We start from the raw sequence: 21,615 nt of genomic DNA, 5'->3' as shown, positions 1-21,615 counted from the left end.
AAATTACTAAAAACCGAGAGATAACAAATTGGAAATAAATATTTATTATTTTGAACGAATGACTAGTTTCCTCTTCCTTGAAGCCTTCATCAGTGCGTAACATGGACGTGAAGAAAAGAGAAATACAAAAATATACATTACTAGAGAACAACAGCTATAAATTACGAATAAATAACAAACGGAATACTAACATTTGAAGGTACTTTGGATGCTTTAGTATTGTAGAGAATAGTTACATGGGTATGATCTCGTGTGTGCCAGAGTTGGATGACTGAGCGGTAACAATCAGATAGGTTATAGCTTAAATTAGTATTAAGGTAAACTGGAATGAGGAATTTCTATTGATTCAAAACTTTTTCTTTCAAGCTCATCATAGCATCTAGAAATGTTTTCTGTTTTATCCCAGATCACTGGATGAGGTGTAGAATCTTCATCTTCATGGTTGACAGAACTAAGAACGTAACGGATAGAGCGGTGGGTGTAGTTCTGCCATACGTGCTGTTTCTCGTAAGTTTCTCTAAACGTAGTTCAATGGATTTTTCTGTCAGACCAAAATCTGGTATATTGCAGTTACACCAAAGACGGTAAATTCTTGGATATTTTAAGCAGTCATGGTTTGGTTTTTCTGTATGAAACAAGGAACGAAGTTTGGTTAGAGGAGTGAAAGAAGTTGGATCGTGTATGTTTTGTGGATTGTAGCTAATTTTGGTAAAATAGAGCTGATAACTGTAAGGTAACCGTGCTCGCTTCCTCATCAGTGAAGAAAATTAAATTACTGAAGAACTAATGTCTCTTCTGGCAACCTTTCAGATGAATGGTTATCGATCGTCGTAAGTCCACTATTAATAAGTTCCTGTTTAATCTACCTGCTCACTGTATTGAAGATTACAATGATGTAAAAGGTTTTAGTTCTCTTTCGCACGCACGCACGCACGCACACACGCACGCACGCACACACACACACACACACACACACACACACACACACACACACACACACACACACACACACACACACACACACACACACACACACACACACACACACACACACACACACACACACACAGTCTCCTGGAGCGAAACCTTCCACCTCTGTATGAAACCAGTTAACCCACCTTCACTTGAAAAGCTCTGGTAAAAGTTCTTCGCGTCCTAAACAGTATGTGAACCCAGCCAAAAGGTATCGATCCAAGAATATTGATCAGAGTTTACTTTTTGTTCTGTTTTATTTTCAGTCTTAAGGATTGCTAGAATCGATCAACGTTTCTTAGTCATCTTGGACCATAAATAATTTTTTATTAGTTTCATTTTACTGAAGCTTCGCTGGCAACTTGCGGATATTGTTGACAGCGTTGAGTAAATTCTCGAGGCAGCGCAAAGATCTGGGAACGCATACTGTAAGTCATTTTTATTGTAAAAGATGGAAAGTTCTTAACTCTTTTATACTGCCGAATACAGGGAAAGCCTACTCCTGAAAAATGAATTCTTAACAGATAGCGACTGCTTTTAAGTATGAGCATACTTTTTGTGCTAGATCTGTTCCGCGTTTATTTAAATCCTGTATTGTCATTGTTGTTATTTCGTACCCATTAAGAAACGCAAAGTTTGAAATTTTCAGGCTTCTTCAACTTTCTATTCTTGTCTCTCTGTAATTATGCGGTCAGAAACATTGAATGAGAAAATAGCTATTCAAGTGAACATTCTAGCTTCATCTGAAACAAATCATCAAGCGTTTCTTTCCGCTGTTCATAAATTTTTTTTTCTTTCCTCAAGAAGAAGCGCCCCCCCCCCCCCATTCTTGCTGCAATCGTTTTTGCGTTTTCCATCAAAATCTTCTAAACTTGCCTGCCTCATTGTAAAGTTTTGATCAAAGCTTGCATTACCGTGCGAAGATTATGTCTTATTTCTGAATTTCGTTGTTTACTTGATCGATTTCTCGAAGAATAGCGTTCTAAATAATTTCAAATTAAGAATGAAATGAAAATGCATCATCGCAATTAAGAGACTTTCTACTCAGATTTGGTTTCTGGTGAAATTTTCTTCTTGAATTTGTTCTAGAACTTGAGTCACTTTCTGAAGATTGTTCGTGAGAGCTCTCATAGCTAGATATTTAGTTGAGAATTCATCATCATCATCATCCTCATCATCAAATTCTTGCCATGTACCCTCAAGGGGTGTACAGGATATGACAGTACTACATGAAAAAATTACATCATTACTAACTTCCTATCTACAATTTTCCTCCAAATCAGTCTGTTACTTGTCAAGACTTCAACCTTATCAGATCTTATATTTCTATCGTCTAAGGCACTTTGTACCGTATCAATCCACCTATATCTTGGTCTTCCTCTGGGTCGTTTTCCTGCCAACCTGGCAGAGAACACTTGTTTTGCTAATCTTTCCTCTCCCATTCTACTTAAGTGACCATACCACCTTAGATTAGCTCTGCTAATGCATTCCTGGATGCTGACAATGTCAAGTTCTTTCCTAATATCCTCATTTTTAATATGATATTGCCATTGATGCCATCTGGTCACGCCTCTAATCTTTCTCAGGACTCTCATATCTGCGGTCTCTAGTCTTTGGTCAAGTGTTTTACTTCTGACCCAGCTCTCAGATCCATAAGTTAAAACTGGTTTGAACACTGTCTTGTATACAGCTAATTTAGTGTTCCAACTAATTTCTCTCTTATTCCATATGAATTTATTCAATTGACTTCCCACCATACCAGCTTTGCTGATTCTGTTGTCTATTTCCATATTTAATTTACCATCTTCAGTAAAAATTGTGCCTAAGTAGCTGAAATGTTTCACTTGTTCCACAGGTTCTCCATTCACAACACAGTTGACATTTTCAATGATTCTGCCTATTTTCATTGTCTTTGTCTTTTTATTGCTGACCTTCATACCATATCTATTACAACAGCTATTCAATTTAGTCAGAGAATCTTGCAGACTTGTAGCGGATTTATTTAGAAGTATAACATCATCCGCATAAAGCAAAGAGCTGACATTAACATCTCCAATTTTGATATCAAATTGAGAATTTGATCTGGATATTTTTGTGTAGGCTTGTTTTTGCACATTTCTTCGTGAGACTCAGCACTTGCTTTGTAAAACAATGGATGTTAGTACGTATCCATTGCTAGCAGGAAACGTTCAAAATTAAAAGTATTTCGCATCAGTATGCCACGTGTCATTGTTAATAAAGGTGCCTGAATACGTTGTACATTTGCGTACCGCCTCAAAAAAAAAGCACTGATGAGATCCCATCAGGTAGTGGACCCGACAATAAAGCAAAACAATCTTCGAACAATTCCAAACCAGTTGGAATTGTTCAAATTGATCAATTTCTCTGGAAAGATTGAGGTGGAATGCATACTCACTTTCATTGGCTAATAAGGTTCTTTATCCACTAGTAAAACAAAAGAAAAAATTCTAGATCGCCACTTCTTCACATGCCTATTTTTCAGATTACAAAATACGAGGCACATTTTATAAAAAAAAAAAAAAGAGTCATTTGAACATATTTTCTCTTTTATAAGTTATTTTGATATAATACAACAAACTTCAAAAGAGTTTAGGCCACATCGGATAATAGAAGCTAAATTTAAAATTTATATATGACAAAAGCGCAAACTGTCTGAAGGGATTCTAGATAGCTTGGATTATCTTGTTTTAGCATACATGAGTAGCTTGATTTCTAAGTACGAGTAACATTGCATGTATGTACGTGTTTTCGTGTCTGATAGCGGATATAATAAGCGAAGTAGAATTTTGTTGCAATGGAATATCGCCATTTCAATATTTGCTTTGATCCTTTTGTAATCAAACTGGCGTTGTAATAAAGCCGTCATATTAATTATTGTTGCTTTAATGAAAACCCTCAGTGGTTAAATTATTTGTGCTTGAAGAACCGTGAAAGGAAATTTATTCTCTAACTGCACGCATATAAAACGAATAAATAACTGAATTAATAAATATAAAATGACAAGACGGTAATTGTTTCTTAAAATGGAGCAATCTCTCAACTAATCTGGTTAGTTTCTAGTTAGCTTTATTTTCTAGTTAGCTGCTAGTGAAAGCAACATTAGTTTATGAAGTTTGAGATGTGACATTAGTTTGTATGCATGTAGTCCGTTCTTTCAAAACATTTTTTGCTTTTGATGGTCATTGTAAACATCTCACTGTGATACCCAGCGTTCCACCTTCAAAGTACATGACGTCTACAATTGCTTTTAGCTCTGTCTAGCCGTATCTTGTGCCATGTAGAAGTGAACGTTTCAAGTGATTAACTGTTTTAGCTATGGACTGCTGAGGCACTAAAGGTGAAAGGTTTGATATAAGTCAGCTAGTGAACATATTCCTCAACGGAAGATGACCCAACAGAACTTAATTACTCAGGTCTTCCCACCTTGTGCGGGTCATCAACAGCGAAAAGCAGAAGCACCACTGTTAAACAAGAGGAAGAACTCTCGAAAAATCTCTTAGCAATTTTTAACTTTGGTGACACTTGTGATCACATGCTGTCAAAAAATCAAAGATCCTGGGTCTTCAGACGCACTAAAGGAGAGGAAGTGATGTTGGCAGTGAATAGTACCAGACTGAAGTTTATGTAAGTCGACTGCAATCGGGCGAAGATTTAAGAATTAGAAGTGGAATTAGCTATAGCAACAGATCATGTACTAGTATTTTCTGGTGGTTCCCTCCTCCAAGGCCCTACGTTAACTCCGGTCACAAGTCACCATCTATTCTTAATATTCGAATTAATGGATACTTAGAATAATCTCTCTGAAGAAGGGTACTGTGATAGCCATTCGTTTCTTCTTTTTCTATTTTATTTAAGATATCCTCATTATCCCCGCGTTACACAGGATATATCACAAGATTTCGGTTTTGCTGTCCTAAAGGCATCTGTCTCTGGTCCTTCCCAGCAAGCTAATAGTTTTAAAATGCTATACAAGGGTTCATTTGATGTATTTGCTGTTCCATTTCCAAATGATTTAAATTTTATAAGCGGAATCCTCAGTAGTAAATTGTTCACGGAAAATTCTTTGTTGACAGTTCATTGCGGGAAAATTTTTCGCAGGGAAAATTCATCGCCATAAAATTCATTACGGAGAATATTCTTCGCAGAGAAAATGATTCTCAAGGAAAATATTTTGCGAAAAATTGAAATAAATGAATGATATATATATGAAAAACGAATGCAAAACAAGACATAATTTAGAACAATATTGTTTCTTTCTGTAGTATTTATTTAATTAGATTTTATTTAACTTTTTTGAGTGATGGTATGGAGCATGTTTTCCTATGTATGCTCTTTGATACCATTAGAAAATACTGAGTGGTACAACCTATCTTAACATTATTGCTGATCCGGCGCATCCATTTTTATTGACCATTTATTTTTCCATGTAATGTACACTTCTAACAGGATAGCACTCCACATCACAGGGCACATAGCATGCACGAATGGTTCCAAAAACCATTCCTAATATTTTACTACTCCAAAATATTCCATTATATTTTTGTTCTGTATAAAGTGAAATTAATATTTTGTATTTCACTGATCGGTGAGTGCTCTAATTTCTGTTTATTTCTTAATTTTTTTTCTTACTTAGATACGACAGATAGGATACGACTCTCTAGATAGGATATCAATGTTTTACAAAAGTGATAGAATTGTCAGGGAGTAAGAGCGCAAAATATAATAATGTTTATTTATTTTTTTAACCTTTCGCTATTTTTCTGTGAACTTTATGACACTCATCCAGATATGATTTTTACTGAACTAATTCAGAATATTAGGTACTTTCAATATGGGATCCCTTTGTATTTTGGAACTGACTTCACTTTTCCTTCATAATAAAGTGATTTTGAAGGCTATTATTGTTTTACAGGGATAGTGTAAGGCTATATGTGCATTTCTAAGCGGCATATTCTTGCTTTAATATAATTACTTTCTAAGTAATTATATTAAAGCAAGTGAAATTACAGAAATCCTTTCATAGTGTAAATCAGCTTAAGGCAAAATTCCATCTGCGATTGAAACGCTAATCTTCACCTTATTACCCAATAATAGTATTTTATGAATCGAAGAAATTTTCAAGTTAATGATAATATTTCTCTTCTTGACTGAAAAAAATATATGCATGCTGAAATGCCAACGTGAAATACACAACTGTCTCTAGAACAGTTCGAAAATAAACTCAAATCAAAAATATCTGTAGTAGGAATCGTTGTCCTGGTTGGTTGAGTGATTAACAAACCCGCTCTATAACTGTATAGTTAATTAATTCGCACACTAGAATTAATTAACTATACACACTATAGTTTTTCATGTATTTCACTTTAGAAACATGTATACATTTTTTTTCAGCAAATAAGACAAATATTATCGAATATCAATTTTAAAATTTCTTCATTTCATAAAATACTAGGATTGAGAAATAAGGTGGTGATTAATGTTTCACTCACAGATGGGAATTTTGCTTAAGCTGATTTACACCATGAATGTATGTAATTTCACCGTCACTTTCTTTACCATTACTCAGAGGTGCACATTATAGTCTTACACTATCCTTGTAAAATAAATAATAGCCTTCAAAAAAACTTTATTATGCAAGAAAAGTGGAGTCAGTTCCAAAATACAAGGGGATCCCATAATTGAAATTACCTCATCTTCTGAATTAGTTCAGTGGAAAAAAAAGACATCTGGATGAGTGTCTAAGTGCGTTGAAAAATAGTGAAAGATTGCAAAAAGAAATATTATTATTTTGTGCTCTTACTCCCTGACCACCTTATCACACTTCTTGTAAAATATTAATATCCCATCTACAGTCTAATAGTATCTAAGTAAAAAAAAAAAATCAATATTTTAAGAAATAAATGGAAATGAGGGAGCTCGCTGATTAGTAAAATACAGAATATTAATTTCACTTTATACAGAATAAAAATCTTATAAAAAAGTTAAATAGTCTAATTAAATAAATAATATAGAAAGAAAAGGTATGTTCTCAAATGTCTTTTGCATTCGTTTTACATATATGTATCATTGCAATATTATTTCAATTTTCTCCGCGATGATTTTTCTAGCGAAGAAATTTCATGCACATGAATTTTCCCTGCGAAGAATATTCTCCTCCGATGATTTTTTTGAAGAATATTGTCTGCGATGATTTTTTTTTTGAAGAATAATCTCCACGATGAATTTTTTGCAAAGAATATTCCGCGATCATTTGTCCCTACGAAGAATTTTTCCCGCGAAGAATTGTGTGGAAACGGCCTTTCAGACTTTTGACAGTTTTACTACAAGTACTGATATGTACTAATTCATTTCTCTTGAATATTTTCTACCATTATATCAATGCTTATTCCATTTAATAAACTTTCTAAGTAAGTATGCCAAATATCCAGAATATTTTTAGTTTCAGTTTTAATGTTACCATTGTCACATCTGACAGTCTTTAACAGTAACCTTTTCCATTGCTAAGTTTGATTTTTTGTTGTTGGCTTCATGATATTTATCTTGTATATTCTTCTACCAACTTCTTTCTGTGGCTTTTGTTTCTCTGCTTTTACACATGGCATAGCTGTCTTTTTATCCCCTGCATTCTGTCAAGACTTACTTGCTAGGAAATTTTGATATGCTTTCTTCTTTTCCAGGACTGCATCTTGAACGTTTTATTCCCAAGTAGAGTTTAGTGTTTCTCTCTTGCAGCGATTATCTCGTTAGATAATTTCACCACGTGCTTTCAAACTCTTTCATATTTACTTCTATCATATATATATATATATATATATATAGTTGAGTACACAGTTCACCGTAAAAGCTGCTCCACTTTGATTATTTCTTTTTAAAATTTTCTTACGTTATTTTTCTTTTCCATACGAACTTCATTTTATCGTGCTCAAAAGTAGATGGTGATAATGGTAATCACTTCCTCTTTCAAATCCCTTGTATACCCTGGTAATCTATATCTTCATGCTGTATACAAGCATGAATATATAGCTATCGACAGTAACATAGTCAATGAAGATTCTTATTTTTTGTGTCTTCACTTCATGATTTGTGCATCTTTATATTGAAAAATAATGTTAGTGGTGACTAATCTTGTCCCGTAAAAAGAAAAAAAATCCAGCCGATACTTTATTATCAGGTTTTAACTTTATTATTTATTATTAATGGTATTTAAATTATCGTTAGGATTTACCTTTTCTCCAAATTTTAACCAATAGTTTTCAAACCAAAACCAAAGGCGAGTTAGCCGATCTAAATATGATAATAATGGAGTTTTTCTTCCCACATAATGTGAAGACTATAGTGGTTACAGAAACACACACAATTTACAGACATAATAATCCAGCCATCTGATATAAATTAAATCTGAGTATTTAAATACTCCCTTTTTCGAGAATAAAATATTAAGGACTAAGCCAGGAGAATAAGCGTTCTTAAACGTGAGTAGAAAACTTTTGTGATTGGACGCTAGTGCATTGTCCATATTTAATTGTACACAAGTACAAATTTTGCATAGTCATATTGAAAAATGTGAAAGCATTTCTTATTATTTTGTTAGAGACTGTTCTATGCCCTATCTCGTAAAGTTTTAATTTTGCATATCTTTTGTAATGGATGGTGGTGTGAAGCGGCATTTAAAAATCTTCCCGTTGTGGTAGGTTTTCTGTATACGGAAAAGGATAACATGTTTTCCTCTTCGTTTACTTTGACAAGGATATCATGGAACGATAGATTTAAATATGGTAGTTTTTCTTCCCGCATAATGTGAAGACTGTATTCCTTTATAGAAACACACACAATTTACAGACATAATCCAGTCATCTGATAGAAATTAAATCTGAGTATTTAAATACTCCCTTTTTCGAGAATAGAATATTAAGGACTAAATAAGGAGAATAAGATAGTTCTTAAACTTGACTAGAAAACTCTTTTATGTTGGACGTCAGCGAAGTCAGTCAATATCCCGTTTTTGTAATAAACGACTAGACGATAGTTGTGGCGAGATTTTTTAACCTTTTGCGAAGATTGAGAGAGAGAGAGAGAGAGAGAGAAAGAGAGAGAGAGAGAGTCAATGGCTGAATGTAAGCAAGGCAATACGCTCTAATTATCTTATTAGATATTGATTCTACCAGAAAAATCTACTCAATGCACAGAAGAAAGGATTTGGTTATTATTCATATTATTTTTTATGATAACTCAAGACACCAAAATCAGGACATAATATATTATTATGCTTTCTGATATTTTGTTGGATTCCAACTACCAGCTTGAGAACACAAAGAGTTGTTTGAAATACATAGACAGTACAGCCGATTATACAGCGGAACAATATGCACAATAGAGAAATAAGCGAACTTCCTCTGGGAGTAGCAGTAAGAGTATCCATGTTCAGTTAACTGAAAGTGATCTTTGGATAATTAATTTCTCCACACTTGTCGAGATTAGGGAAAGGACTTCAATTAACCTCCATAAAGAGACATTCGTATTTCAGATTTCTGTATAGAATTTGTCGTTTTCTTTCATCTAACGATATAAGAAGGGATGTTTAAAGAATGGTCTGCAAGACCCGATTGCTGCAATGTTGGTGTAATCATGAATCGCAATATGGTCTTCTGCTTGGATAGAAACATTTCATATCTCTTTATCCAAATAGGCTGATACACAGCCACATTTCACTGTTATACAGTCTAGGATGTGTTAAAGGATGGAATTTTTTCTCAGGTGAATAGATGACGATTGCTGTATATGTGTAATTTAAAAGTAGTGAAGATTATGTAACACCTTGGCTCTGCTTTCAGAACTATCCCAAATCTATGGAACATGAATGTATCGCGGAAGAGAGAGTGTAATATTTTATCTGCTATAGGAGTTATAGTCATTGGCTAAAATTGTAGCGTAGATAATTTGAGTTACTTTGGAAAGATTTATATCACTGGAGAAACAGTTTTTGGGAAAATATTTTGAGGATATCATATTTTCTAGGTGATGGTGTTACTGTTTATGTATGTATCTACCTCTTCCTCTGTCTCTCTCTCTCTCTCTCTCTCTCTCTCTCTCTTTCTGTGTGTTTGAACTATTAAGAATTCTATCATTCCCTCCACCACACACACATTAGTCCAATTATATATTGAACACAGAAATCATCTGACACTCAAAGTTTGACTGCGTTATATTGATGATGTGTTTGTTATCGGCTCATAGTCGAATGTTCTTAATGTTCGCGCACTTACTGACTACTCTCACAAATGCATATCCCTCAGTTACTACTACCCACGTAAAGAACATGCGTCTTAACCCACTATTCACAACATCTTTATACTCCACAGATCATTACCTCTTGAACAAGAAGTGATCATCTCTGGAAGCTGATCTGCAAATTAGTTCCCTACATTTTTCCGATAAAGTCCTCTTGATAAATTATGTCGTACCACCCTTTCATTCCCTCTGTGATGCCAAACTCAGAAAACAACAGTCCATCGCTTTTTTCTTGTACTCCACATTCTGTAGTCCTATTTGTACGATACAGTATGATACATCTATTTCATTTGTTCTGTGCAGAACAGTCCAGTTATCGAGCAGAGCACTTGAACTAATCCGAAGTATCCTTCTCAATATCATGTGAATAAACTGAATTTTCAGAATTATCCTTATCAGAATTAATATTGCTTTTTCCCTAAACATTATCGTTTTGTCCAAATTATCTAGCATTTTACCCATCCTTGCCTCTTTTACCTTCTTGAGTTCATTTCCGCTGATAGAATACAGTGCATTTCTTTCCTTCTGGCCAAGGCGTAAAACGTTTCCATTTGCAACTTATTCAAATCATCCTGAACTGACCTCACCTGACAGTTTTCTGCTGTTAACGTTCCTAGTTTTGCTTCATCCATATATCTGAATATCTCCTTCAAAACTTTACCTGTATACCATCAACATATAAATAAACAACAGCGGACTCAGAACAAAACCCTATAGCACACTGCTCGTCTCTTCGAGAAAAAATCTAAAAAATTGAGTTTACGTGCATCTCTTCTCTATCCAATGCAGTTTTCATTTTATCATAACATGTAATCAGGTTCTTCTTCTAGTACTAGAAACTTTCCTTCCACTCTCTTCTGTTCTGAGCCTTCTCTTTCAAGGTTGTGTACCTGTCTCCATTGAGCATGTCATCTAGCATTGTTTTCCTTACTCTTCCTTTGGGTCTTTTTCTGTCTATTTTTCCTTCAATGGCATCTCTGATGATTCCATTCTCAGAATGGAATCATCAGAGATGCCATCGAAGCATGTCCGATCCAGTTTCCCTTGCTTCTTTGTATCCTCCTTAATAGACTTCTTTCTTCTACTCTTTTTAAGACCTCTCCATTAGTTATTTTATCTGTCCCTTTGATTTCTTCCATCCTTCTCCAAATCCACATATCAAAACTTTCCAAAATCGTAATTTCTTCTTTCTTCAATGTCCAAGTTTCAGCTGCATAGAGGGCAACACTCCACACATAACATTTTATTAGTCTTTTCTTTATGTTTCTATCCATTCTACTTCTGAATAAATTCCATTTTATATTAAAAGCATCTCTTCCCATCGCTATTCTTGCTTTTATGTCACTTTTACATCTCCCATCACTGCTAATAACACTTCCTAGATATTTAAATGTCTTTACTTGATTCAATTATTCCCCGTTTATTTTGATATCCATATTTGCCTCTTTCTTTGCTATTTTCATCAGCTTTGTTTTTCTGATGTTAATTTTCATTCCATAATTGATACATACAGGATTCCAGCAATCTGTTCAACAGATGTTGTAGTCCTGTTTCAGTGTTTGATAGTAATGCCTTTTCATCTGCGTATCTTATTTCAAATATCTGTCTACCTCCAATCTTTATTCCTTCTTCCGAATTCTCCAGTACTTCTTTTAGCATTGCTTCGGAATACATGTTGAACAAAATTGGTGACAGAGAACGGCCTTGTCTTACTCCTCGTCCAATGATACCTGGTTCTGTTGTGTTGTACCATATATGTCTCTCACCATGGCAGTTTGTCCCATATATAGTGAGATAATTAGCTTTCTGTCTTTCCAATCTATACCAATCTTTTCCATTACTTCCACCATCTTATCCCATTTTACATTGTCAAAAGCTTTCTCAAAATCTATATAACAGATGTTAACTTCTTTATTCACTTCTAGACTTCTTTCACTTACTATTCTTAACAGTCTAATCGCATCTCTTATTCCCCTACCCCATCCTGAAACCAAACTGATCTTCTCCAAGAAATTCTTCCACTTTAGATGCAATTCTTCGTGATAAGATTCTCATAAGTATTTTTGATGTATGGGAAATGAAACTTATTGTTCTAAAATCCTTGCAGTTCACTGCATTACTTTTCTTTGGTATAGGTATAAATATTAAGGTCATAAATTCTTTTGGTAGTTCTCCTTTGTTATAAATTAAATTTATTATTTTGGTTATTTCTTCATTTCCTTTCTTCTGAAGTTGTTTCAGGAATTCTGCAGGTATTTCATCTATTTCTACTGACTTTCCACATTTTAGTTATTTAATGGCCATTTCTACTTCTGCCTTCAAAATCTCTGGGCCTAGATCATCTTTATTTACCTTCTTTATATCTTCTAATGGCAACTCATTTGGTCTATTTTCCTTGTCATATAAATCTTCAATGTATTTCTTCCATCTCATTAGGATTATATCTTCATCAGTTATGATTTCTCCATTCTTATTTTCTATGCCTCTATCTTGAATTTCATTTTTCTTGTGATTCATGCTTCTTGCTTTTTCATATAAAAGATCATACCTCCCCACTCTCTCATAATTTTCCATTTCTTCACATTGTTTTTTAAGCCAACCTTCTCTACTTCTTTCTGCTTCCCTTCTCAATCTCTCATTCAGGGTTCTATATTGTATTTTCCCCTCTGGGGTGTCTTTATTTTTCAATTTTCTTCCTTCTTCCATTAGAGAAATCATCTCATTAGTTATCCAAGTTTTTTTTTATTCTTTTAGCTCTTACATATCCAATTTCTTCTTCTGCAATCTATCTTCTTATTTTCTCTTTATCTTGTTCCAATTTCTTTTCTGGATCTTCAGTTTTGGCAAAACTTGTTTCCTCTAATTATTTCTCCAATCTATTTCCAATTTTTTTGGTATTTTTTAATTTTTTTAAGTTCCATGTTTTCCTTTTCATAGCTTCTTTTATTTTCTTTAGTTTCATATTTATTTCTATGAATAATAGGTTGTGGTCAGAGTAAATATCAGCTCCAGGATATGTGCATGCATTTTTTACACACTATTCTTGTATCTTTGCTTTACTATAATGTAATCAATTTGATACCTGTCCGTATCGCCTGTTTTTTTCCATGTGTATAGTCTTCTCTTAGAGTTTTTAAACCAAGTATTTATAATTATTAGCTTATTTCTTTTACAGAATTCCACTAACCTTTCCCCTTTCTCATTTCTATTACCTAGTCCGTATCTTCCTACACTCCCATCCTGTTCTTCTCCTACAACTCCATTCCAAGCTCCCATTATAATCGTATAGTATTTTCTTCTTTAATTAGTTCTTGTAACTGTTCGTACATTTCCTCTATTTCCTCATCTGAATGGTCACTTGTTGGCATATATACCTGCATTATGGTTATGTCCACTGGTTCAGCCTTCAATTTTACCATCATAATCCTGCCATTCAGACAGTTTATGCTAATGATGCTCTTTGCTGTTCTTTTATTAAAAACTAGTGCAACTCCTTTTTCCTTTTTATCTCCACCTGAGTAAATTACTCTTACTTCATCACTATACAAATCACCTATTCCTTCCAATCTGATTTCACAGAGCCCTATGATATCAATTTTTCCTTCGTCCATTTCTTGTTTGAGATTTTCTAATTTTCCACATCTGTTAATTGTTCTCACATTCCATGTTGCAATTTTGATTCTCTGACGATCTTTCATTTTCAGTTTGTTTATAGCTTGTTTTAAGTACTTTTAGAGGTTTGATCGGGAAGAACATCAGCCCTTGAAGCGTCCTTATTTCGCGATATTGTATCTATTCCAATGCGCACCTTCTTTTCCTCTCTGTGCCAAGAGACACCACCTTCGTTTGCCGGGCTGGTAGCTGCCCCCTTATAGGTTCTATTCATTGCTACTAAAATTTTCTAGGGATATTAGTGGAGTGGCTTCCCGTAATCAGGTTACCATATTATAGAAACAAGACTACCTTATGGAGATTCCTATTTTCAAAAAAACTCATTAATGTATCTTAACCTAAACAGGATCGATAATTTAAGATTTCCCATTATTCAATGGCACTGTCTTCCTCTTCTTCCACTCATGGGAAATTCTCCTATTTACAAGGTCCTCATTGAAATTTTCAGATATTCTGAGCTTAGATCACTTATATCAGTCCCAAATACTTCATTTATCAACTTCTAGTCTCCCACTTCTCCCACTCAACACACTGTACTCAATGATATTTCTCCCCTTTATTCACCATGAAACATACTGAAAAATATTCACTTACACATTTCACTATATTATCATCATTATCTGCTGTTGTTGCCACCCTAAAATCATTTCCTGCAGCTAGAACTATTCTTCCATATACACTCTTTCTTGCAATATAAATGACTAACTATTGGCTTTTTGCAAGTTTATTTGTGTATTTTTATGATACTCTTATTACACCTGTAGCAGGTACAGTAAGAAATTTCTTACTACACCTGTCACATCTTTTGCTGGGGATCTATACTTTTCACGAAGCCGCTAACTTCCCTGCCTTATATATCCTACAACAACATCATCCCGCATCTTCCTGCAGTTCTTACTTAATCTCGTTATTTATCCGCTTAACGCTTTGCACCTAAAGTTATAGGAAAGCAGTTTGTCATAGTTGCTTTCATACAGCTAGTCCGAGGAATTTATGATGATCTTCTTTCCGTCTAATTTCTGATGTCATCACGTGCTTCTCTCCCACTGCAGGTATCTCTTTAACCTGTCATACGCTCTTTTGCTTTGTAGTTCCTCATACTCCTCTACTTACTGGAGTATGTATCTGCCGGTACACTTCCCATATCAGAACAATACGATCATTCTAATCCACTGGGAGCAGCACGGATATTTCATTTGCTATAATATCCTACTACACTGTCGACTAGTCTAGAATCCTTTTGTTTTCTCCATCACATGCTCCTTCTTAAGCAATGGTTCCTAAGCAACTCGAAACACTCAACAGCTCTGATTTCTTATGCTATTTCCAATCATTGTCATCATAGTTAAAATCTCACATGATGATCACCTTCTGCCACTTTCCATGCTTTTATTTATTTATTTATCTCGTTCTCCCCCCCGTTTAACATACCCTAAGCCTATAGCAACATTCCACCAAAGCGCCACGGTGTTCGAGTTCGCACGATACAGATTTAAAACTATTGTTAGTGTTGCCTTTGTGGATCATCACTCTGATAAAACGCAGCTCATCTGATATATTAACAGTGTTTCTTCTCCTTCATTTTTAACTTCTGTCCTTTCTTCCTGAAAATACTACACTCTTTAACGAACTCCTTCATGTCAACCACGTCTCAATTATGCCTACAATCTTAGATTCAACCTACGCACAGAACCAGCGATTCCTCTCTTTTATTCCTACTACCAATTCCATTCTCAAATGAACATAGCAATCCTCTACCTCCAGACAACAACAACAAAAACTGCATGTCTTTATCCAGTCCCTCACTGAGTCATCCAATTTTCTCGACCTTTACTCTCATCTAAAGCACTTGGTTTTAGTTGTATAGAGGTAAATTAGCTCTTTTTATATATAGACGAACCCTTTTCACATTGTGAGAAGTTTCTTTCTCCCATGCATCCATATCCCGTCACTTTCATTAAATTCTAGTCATTATTCTGTTCGCAGTCATTACTTGCTCCTTCTGCTCCCCACTATCATTCATATCAAGGCAACTGACTCACCTCTCTCTCTCTCTCTCTCTCTCTCTCAGAATCAGCACGCTCTTATGACATACCTAAGTATCAGCAGCTTGAAACGTTTTCTAGACTACAAGAAAGGTCATCAAAATAGTCTTGTCTCTCAACGATAATCATAGATATATATAAGCATACATTTATGTTTATTTATTTATAAACAGACAATCACGTCATCACATAAACAGTCACACCAGCATCCATCCTGACAATATAATCTAAAAAAAAACATTAACATGCACGGCCAGAACTATTTGCTACGATGATACAGCTATTTCAACTGAATTCAGTTAACAGCGCCACATTTTTAGGCAGAGCCACAGTTCCCATATGAAACATTACACTTCCTCTCTCCACCAGACAGACAATATTATAGAAGGAATTTTCATATCCCATATCTTAGGAGTATTTCTGAAGTGTCAGGTTTGATGTGTGGTTTAAAGTATTTTGAACATAAATATAATGTTCATATTACTTTAAACCACACATCAAACTAGAAACCTTTATCCTTTCACCTGAGAACAAACTTCATCCTTCACAACATCCTATAATGTATAAAATATATATGCCTGCTGTTTGGAGAGACAGGAAGAAATGTTAACATCAATCTTCAAGAGCACAAGAAATACATAAGCTGCTATAATTATGGAAAATTGCTTAGCGGATCATGCTATGGCCACCCTTCAAAACAAAAAGTAAAACAGAAGAAACTAAACATTCTATATAGAGATTCTCCATGTATATTAAAAATCTGAAAAGTTGTTTTCGTAATGGGCAGCAACAATGAAGCAACCTCCTAATCTCAACGTGAGACCGTGAGACTGAATTAAATTACTCAAAATATAGAAGACTAATTATAAGATCCCTCCCTTCCCGTTCAATCTAATTGATGAAGGCTACCTTTATTTATAATACGTTTCGCTATGACTTCAATTTTGCCGTATTCGTTACAATAGGAATTGTTACACTATACACTTGAACGCCTACTTTTGAAGGCGTTTCTTTCAGAGGATGTTTCTTTGAATCTAACGATATATCAGCAGACTTAATAAAACCCTCAGGTTAACAGATTCATCTGTTTAGAATATTAGGATATTTCAGTCGTTTTTATAATTCACATCATTAGTATGCGACCAAATTATATTACTACAGTCTGTTTTAAAATCTGATATGATTTTCGGTACAGGTTTTTCCTGCTAGCTATCACAAAACTTTTAGGTTAAACTTTAATATATAATTCTGAAATCTGAAAAAAATCATGTTACTCTGAAATTAGATAATGAAAATTGTTTATTACAAGCTCATTTAACTGGGGATGGAGCTCCACTTATATATTACAATGGTTATATATATATATACTGGGTAATTTTTGAGTCATTGTCTTTCATCATTTTCTTTTACATGTAGTTGTGCTTCGTTCTTTCCAGGTCATCTTATTTATTGTTTCTGTACGTTTTATGTTATTTCAAATCTAGTACCATTTTCTGGCACCATTATCAAATTGCATACAGAAGGTAACATCGGCTTCATCTCCAAAAATGTGATATATTTTGATATAAGAGAGGATACATCCTAGTTAAATAAGATATGTTATAAATATTTTTCATTACGTTAAATTTAATCTAAAACAGTCTCTATTTTCACGATGAACACAAAAATATAAATCATCAGAGCTGATCAAAGAACAAAGAACGAATTGAAAACATGACTACAGCCCTACAGATCTAAATTTCAGAGAAATATTTTTCGTTGGCTGTAAAATTTTAATTAGTAGCAGATCCCTATTTTCTTTATCTTGAAACGGTGATCAGAACTGTAATTTTTCTCACCTCTCATCCTCAAAAGATAATTGGAATGCTGAGACGAACTTTCATGTCTAAAGATAAGGATGCTATTTTGCTTTTAACAGGGCCTTGATAGACATCATTTGAACTATTGTGCGCAGGTCTGATCTCCTGGTTTCCATTGCGATTCTGATACAGTGGAAAGAGTGCAAATGAGAGTGTTAAAATGATATTAGGATTGTGGAATACTGATTACGAAAATAGATTGAGAATTTATAGGCTGCAGACACTAGCAAACACTGTTGCTGATCATCGAGACTTACTAACTTCTGAAAGGGTCGTACAAGATTTCAGTTGATGGAATTTTTCATTTTATGGAGAGAGGGTGATGAAAGGACAAGAGAACATCCTTAGAAGTTGAGAATGAATGCCGCTAAAAAGGGGGTGATGGTTATATTTTTCTCTCATAGAGTGGTGCGTGATTGGAATGGATTGCAATTGGATATTGTGCACAAGCAGTGTGAGTGAATTCAAGAACAAGTATAATAGCTAGTGCATGTAGTATGCGGCGTCCCTCGATGAGTGCCTGAGTCCCTGGAGGTCTCGTTTAATAATAATTTTTTATAACATTTTATTTATCATCATACTGAGCATTTATATATACAATAAGCATACTATTACATATTTTGTTCACTACAAAATGTAGAGTACTGTGATTTTAAAAAAAAATGAATGTACATAATTTTTTTTACAGTGAATTTCATGCAAATTTTTCTGTTTTTTTGTATAATGTTACTATAGATGGTAATTTATAGTTTGCAATTGGATAAGATTACATTTTTTAACAGCATTTATAGTATAACAGTAAGTTATATATGTTTTACAATTTTTTGCTTTTAATGTTTTAAACCGCTGTAACTACACGTCAATGTAATAAATAATTCTTTTTTTTCCTTTTTTTGTTGATCTCGGTTGAGATGTAATGTCTCTACTTGCATCCTCGAAGCTTTTTAATAAGCTTATCTGAGGATGACACCGGTGATATATATATATATATATATATATATATATATATATATATATATATATATATATATATATATATATATATATATATATATATATATATATATATATATAAGTAGTAATAATAATAATATTATTATTATTATTAGGAATTTTGTTTATATTTTGCGTGCATGTGTGTGTGCGTGCGTGTGTGCCCGTGCGTGCGTGCGTGCATGTGACCGCAGTACTCAGTGTCTCCCTCGAGGAGTCCCTGGAGGTCTCTCTCTTAATAATAATAATATTTTTCTTTTCTTTTTTTTCACATTTAAACATTTTATTATGTCTCAGATAAATTACATACATAGATACAGTAATAATTATAATATATTACAATTGTGAATACCAGATACTTGCAAATTAGTAATATTTTTAAATAATAATAATAATAATTTTTTCCCTGTATAATGTATTATATTCCTTCTTTCTTTCGGAAGCATTTCTGATTTCTTCCTCGAAGCTTAGCAGAGCTTATCTGAGGAAGATAATACATGATAGATGGCGGTGGTTTCATGGTTATGTTTCTATACTGGGCTCAAGCCGGGTGTTGATTTTACTGTTTGTTGGTACGTGCTTGGAAGACTTCAACTGACTGCTATTTCTTTTTTTTTTTTTTTTGCAAGTAGGGTTGGATTTATACATGGTGGGTTTGTTTCTTTGTGTTCTTGTAGTGATGGTTTTTGAGAGAGGGGTTTTCATAGGTTGTGTATGTGTGTGTGTGAGAGAGAGAGAGAGAGAGAGAGAGAGACCGCAGCGTGAGCAACGGGGTTCCGATTTCTGCATTATAAGTGTTCCCTCCTCGAACATCATGTCACGGAAACAGATTTGAATTTGGTACAATTCCTTTGCAAGCAGCTGTAAACAATATCCAAGACAAGTAGTAAGTAACCCTCTCATCCTATATTTCTTTCGCAAAACAGTTAGTATCAGATCACAATAATGCTTACATTTTAAGCATTATTGTGCTTAAAATAGTCTTAAAACTTAAAAGTGCATCACAAAATCCATATAAATTGCAGGATGAGAATACTAGGCACTTTTGTATATGTTTAGTGGTCTGGCTTAATTGGCTACTACAGTCACAGTAATCCGTTTCCATTTAAAGAGCATCTATTTATATCTTCTGTGTCTTCCTAATCTGGTTAAATGTAGACCACAGTCCTTTAGCCTCATGTTTGGATCAGAAACAGCGATATGTAAGTCACAGGTGTTATGTGTTACTGTCAGTAAAATATCCGGGCTGTTTGTGACATCAAAGGCCTTCTGCTAGATTTGCACCGTAGTTCTCCAAGCAGTATTGTCTAGATTTAAGCCTCTGAGTTGCAATATGGAAGGTGTCTCAGCCCTTTTACTGTGTAATAGATGGATGAGGAGCTGTCACTGTATTCTGTTGTTGAATACCTAATGCCAAGCCTGTTGCATAGGCTTGGCATTTATCATGTATTATCTATCATGATATTATCTATCATGTATTATCTATCATGTATTATCTGGGATTTGCACCTCACGAAACAGCCTACTAATTTCTGCATGACATTATTGCGAGTTTTTAATTTATAAACACTTTTGTCAAGTGTTTGAAGGAGCTCTTTACAGTTACTCCAAGATATTTTTGGGTTTTGTTATATTTCATCATGCTATTTTCTAAAGTAGAATTTGGGAGCGTAGTCAGATTGGCTGTTATTTAAATGGAAAGCAGTGACTTCAGTTTTATTCAGATTGGTTTGTAAGCGCCATTATTTAAAGTAGTTGACAGGTTTTGATCAGTCCTCTGTTGTCTGCAGTTTGAAAGAAGGTAGTCAGAATTGGACTAAGGTCAAATTTTAGTCGACCTTTTCTTTTGATTGCTTCGGTTTTGTACTATAAATATGTTGTCATTTCATTCTTCAATAAAAGGCATAAATGTAACTACTTTTTTTAATGAAAAATAGTTTGAGAGTGGTTCATTCAATATCTACAAAACGCTTCAATATTCTGACTTCTTCTCCCTTCGAGAAGATTTCAGCTCTTTTATTCAGTTCAAACAGTGTTTTGAAAACTCTCCCTATTGATATTTCATTTCATTACCCATTTCATTTGCTCAGCACTGCGAATCGTTTGGTAATCACCGCGTTAATTATTATCAGGAGCCACTGAATATTATTTCAGGAATCATTAGGATCTAAATATGATCCGTTAGTTTATCTATAGCTCTGTGTGGAATATTATCGGGCTGCAATTTGAAAATTAATAGTCAAGTTTGACGTGTTAAATCCAGTTAGTGGAAGAAAGCACTTTAAAATTGGCCAAAGTAGAAAGATTTCATTACAAACAGCAATAAAAAATAGATTCTATCAGTTCTCAAACTGTATATTTCATACACTCATCAATCTGTAATGACATCACTTTACAATATTTTATCAACATTAGAAACATGTTGATACCCCCCCCCCCCAATATTTTATTTAAGCTGATAAATTCATTCATTTAATCACTACTATACTTTCAGGTATGTTGTTTCCAACTGCCAAGTGAGCCACGTATAGCCACACACAAGATAATATATCTGGAAATTCATTACGAAAAGCACATTGGTAAGGCTTCCGAAGCAGAACAAATAAAGCCAAATATCTCTGATAATAAAGGTAATTATCACTATTTTTTAACGATTGTTTATTCGTATTCTTAATTGTTTCATATTCCTGTTTAGAGTCTTTATCACAGTCCCGTCAACGAATGTTTGCTAACCAATGGTACATTTAGTACCTTAGGTATGTTAA

At 34.1% G+C, this 21,615-nt stretch overlaps 1 protein-coding gene and 1 long non-coding RNA gene across 5 annotated transcripts in view; one reads left to right on the top strand and one right to left on the bottom strand.

The window, feature by feature from the left end:
- The window catches only part of LOC150098918 (uncharacterized), a 359,215-nt gene that overhangs the window by 88,199 nt on the left and 249,401 nt on the right, over nt 1–21,615 (top strand). For all 3 annotated transcript variants that reach the window (XR_016549530.1, XR_016549532.1, XR_016549531.1), the window contains one exon: nt 21,345–21,480. This is a non-coding gene — a long non-coding RNA (uncharacterized LOC150098918). The remainder of the gene's footprint in view (nt 1–21,344; nt 21,481–21,615) is intronic.
- Nucleotides 1–21,615, bottom strand: part of LOC150098919 (glutamate-gated chloride channel-like) — a 345,862-nt gene that overhangs the window by 94,232 nt on the left and 230,015 nt on the right. The window lies entirely within an intron of this gene.

The sequence above is a fragment of the Typopeltis vanoorti genome, chromosome 15, assembly GCF_054136105.1.
Source record: "Typopeltis vanoorti isolate ZY-2024b chromosome 15, IOZ_Tvanoo_1.0, whole genome shotgun sequence".
NCBI lineage: Eukaryota > Metazoa > Arthropoda > Arachnida > Uropygi > Thelyphonidae > Typopeltis > Typopeltis vanoorti.
Note: the sequence above shows the minus strand (reverse complement) of the source record. Positions and strands in the feature narration are given on the sequence as shown.